This window comes from Cyprinodon variegatus, unplaced genomic scaffold (genome assembly GCF_000732505.1).
Source record: "Cyprinodon variegatus isolate N-32 unplaced genomic scaffold, C_variegatus-1.0 Scaffold613, whole genome shotgun sequence".
Lineage (NCBI taxonomy): Eukaryota > Metazoa > Chordata > Actinopteri > Cyprinodontiformes > Cyprinodontidae > Cyprinodon > Cyprinodon variegatus.
In genome coordinates this window covers 506,958-510,955 of record NW_015151066.1, presented here as the reverse complement: position 1 = coordinate 510,955, position 3,998 = coordinate 506,958, and the positions used below count along the sequence as shown (strand labels likewise).

General features: G+C 44.8%; 2 pseudogenes; both read left to right on the top strand.

The window, feature by feature from the left end:
- LOC107096295 overlaps nt 1-1,514 on the top strand; it is a 3,306-nt pseudogene extending 1,792 nt beyond the window's left edge.
- Nucleotides 1,515-1,929: 415 nt separating this feature from the next.
- On the top strand, nt 1,930-3,765 carry LOC107096294 (annotated as a pseudogene).
- Nucleotides 3,766-3,998: the final 233 nt, after the last annotated feature.

The following is a 3,998-nucleotide window of genomic DNA, read 5'->3' as shown; positions in this document are numbered from 1 at the left end:
AAGTCCAGATCCCTTGTCCTGAGGAAGGGGAAAGTGGAGGACAAATACTGCTTCTATGTGGATGGAGTCCCAGTTCCGACAGTGTCAGAGAAGCCTGTGAAGAGCTTAGGGAAGATCTTTGATAGCACCCTGAAGGACAAAGCAGCAGTGGAGGCAGCCCATGTAAAGCAAAAAGCATGGCTAGCAGAAGTGGAAATGTCTGGTCTCCCGGGGAAGTTTAAGGCATGGATATACCAGTATTGCATCCTGCCAAGACTTCTATGGCCACTAGTGATTTATGAAGTTCCAGTAACCATGGTGGAGGACTTGGAACGCAATGTCAGCCAATACCTATGCAGATGGCTGGGTCTGCCAAAGAGCCTCAGCAGCACTGCCCTCTATGGGCACTCCAACAAGCTGCAGCTTCCTTTGACTGGCGTGACAGAGTTTAAAGTCACCAGAGCCAGGGAGGTGTTGCTTTACAAAGACTCTGCTGATGCCAGAGTCTCTTCTGCCAGCATCACATTCAGAACTGGGAGGAAATGGTGAGCACAACAGGCAGTCAACCAAGCAGAAGCAAGACTGAGACATGGTGTCTTAGTTGGCTCTGTGGCAGTTGGACGAGCCGGTCTAGGTAGCCATACAAAGCCACACTACGACCAAGGACAAGGGGCACGACAGATGATACAGGGACAGATTCCTGCAGGGGTGGAGGAGGAATGCCAAAGTAGGATGGTGGCAATGCACCAGCAAGGAGCCTGGACCAATTGGAACCATGTGTCCACCCAGAAGATCACCTGGACAGAACTATGGAAGTATGAACCAGCAAGACTTAAGTTCCTGATCCAGTCAGTGTATGATGTCCTTCCAAGTCCATCTAACCTTTAAACCTGGGGCCTTGCAGAAGCACCAACATGCCCATTGTGCCCGGCTCATGGTTCCCTGGAGCACATCCTGAGCTGCTGCCCTAAAGCGCTGGGAGAGGGAAGGTACACGTGGCGCTATAACCAGGTGTTGAAGGCAGTAGCAGACACCATCTCCACTTGAATCCTGGAGTCAAAGCACCAGTCCCCTTTGAGGCACAATATCTTCTTTGTCAGGGCAGGGGAGAAACCTGAGAGAGCAGGTAAGGGCACATCTCGACTGCTAGCCATGGCTCGGAATTGGCAGATGTGGACCTCGGAAGGCAGCTAAATTTTCCAGAGCACATTGCAAGGACGTTACTGAGACCAAATCTGGTCTTAACATCTGACTTGAAAAAGCAAGTCGTGTTACTGGAGCTTACAGTCCCCTGGGAAGACAGGATGGAGGAGGCTCATTAAAGGAGGAGGGTGAAGTATCTTGAGCTGATTGAGGCATGCAGATGCCGTGGATGGAGGGCCCACTGTGAGCCAATACAAGGGGGCTGCAGAGGCTTCCTCAGTCAGACTATGCATCGGGCATCCAAGAGTGGAGACGCGTGGAGTAGCGCGCTGCTTGAACACAAACTGGGTTCTGATCAACCCCGGCTGGGTCGCCCAGACGAGGATGTCTGAAGATCAAAGACCCGAAACACCCTATGATCCTGGGTCCTTCACTGACGATGTGTTCAAGCTGCACCGGCTAGGTGTTTCAAAATCTGATCAAATTTACATTTATGAATATGAAATCTGACAAATATCAATTTTACACTTCCTTAGATCGAAAAACAAAATTTAGAACTAATATTATACATTAAAAAACATTTGANTTCATGGTGTCTGGGTGAGAGGAGTTGTTTGCCTATTAGGGATCGTTTGGGACAGAAAATGATCATTCCCATACCAAGCCAGACATTTCTCAAGGTTTATTCATAACATTTAGTGTTTTATCCACCTGTCTGTAACTTGTTTGGATGAACCGTTTTATGGAGATGCTCAGTGTTTTGCAGACACATTGTCGAGATCAGAACTTCAAGCTGCTAAGACTGCTATGATTGTCTGTGTTCACCTTTATTTAACTGAATTTCATAGTTGAATACTTTTTCCTACAGCACTTTAAGGATACTACAGAGGTTTATAGGATACTAGCTGCTATTTCTTTAATAATACACATTTTATTAAATAAAACGCAAACGCATAAAGCATTTTACAAACGTATAAAGAATGTTACAAATGTATAAAGCATGTTACAAACCCATAAAGCATGGTACAAACGTATAAAAAATGTTACAAATGTATAAAGCATGTCACAAACNAAACACATAAAGCGTGTTACAAATGTATAAAGAATGTTACAAATGCATAAAGCATGTTACAAATGTATAAAGCATGTTACAAACACATAAAGCATGTTACAAACGCACAAAGAATGTTACAAACATATAAAGAATGTTACAAATTAAGTTACTATGAAGTAATATGAAGTATGAAATAATAAAACAGCAATAAATTTACTTTAAATACATCAGGAAAAAATACAGCATTCAAAACTAAATGTTCATTGTTTAAATAAGAAATGCAGAGAAAAAATACAACAGTGAAAATAAAAGCTATATATTATTTAACAAAATAGTTTTTAAATATATCTCTATCTTCTTTAAAGATTCTTGCTAACAGGTTATCTGAGTTTCTCCTGAGAAATTCCTGAATTGACACCTCTGTGCAGAAAGGCGGAGTTCAAGGCATGCCAGGCAGTTTGGAACATACAGGAGTAATCACCCAGCTGATACGGGAGGCGAGAGAAAACCGAGGAGACCTCGCAGTCCTCTGGCTTGACTTGGCAAATGCCTATGGATCTATTCCACACAAGCTTGTGTCAAAAGCTCTGACAACATACCACGTCCCTGAGAAGATCACTGAACTCATAAGGGACTACTACAGTAGTTCCAGCTTGAGATTCACCTTTGGAACAACAACATCTGCATGGCACCGCCTAGAGAAGGGCATTATCACTGGTTGCACCATGTCAGTGGTGTTGTCTGCCCTAGCGATGAACATGCTGATCAAGGCTGAAGAAGTGGAATGTAGGGGCCCCTTGTCCAGATCTGGCATTCACCAACCACCATTTAGGGCCTACATGGATGACCTGACTGTCACATCAACATCAGTGACTGGATGCCGGTGGCTCCTCCGTGGTCTGGAAAGGATCACGGCATGGGCAAGGATGATGTTTAAGCCAGCCAAGTCCAGATCCCTTGTCCTGAGGAAGGGGAAAGTGGAGGATAAATACCGCTTCTGCGTGGATGGAGTCCCAATTCCGACAGTGTCAAAGAAGCCTGTGAAGAGCTTAGATAAGATCTTTGATAGCACCCTGAAGGACAAAGCAGCAGTGGAGGCAGCCCATGTAAAGCTAAAGGCATGGCTAGCAGAAGTGGAAATGTCTGGTCTCCCGGGGAAGTTTAAGGCATGGATATACCAGTATGGCATCCTGCCAAGACAAAAGTTTCCAGAGCACATTGCAAGGATGTTACTGAGACCAGATCTGGTCTTAACATCTGACTTGAAAAAGGAAGTCGTGTTACTGGAGCTTATAGTCCCCTGGGAAGACAGGATAGAGGAGGCTCACGAAAGGAGGAAGGCAAAATATCTTGAGCTGATTGAGGCATGCAGATGCTGTGGATGGAGGGCCCACTGTGAGCCAATAGAAGTAGGCTGCAGAGGCTTCCTCAGTCAGACTGTGCATCAGGCATCCAGGCTCCTTGGCATCAGAGGGTTGCTTGAGAAAAGAACCACCAGAAACATCAGTGAAGCCGCTGAAAGAGCCTCAAGGTGGCTGTGGATCAAGAGTGGAGACGCGTGGAGTACACAAACACAAACTGGGTTCTGATCAACCCCGGCTGGATCGCCCAGACGAGGATGTCTGAAGATCAAAGACCCGAAACACCCTATGACCCTGGGTCCTTCACTGACGATGTGTTCAAGCTGCACCGGCTAGGTGTTTCAAAATCTGATCAAATTTACATTTATGAATATGAAATCTGACAAATATCAATTTTACACTTCCTTAGATCTAAAAAAAAAATTTAGAACTAATATTATACATTAAAAAACATTTGAATT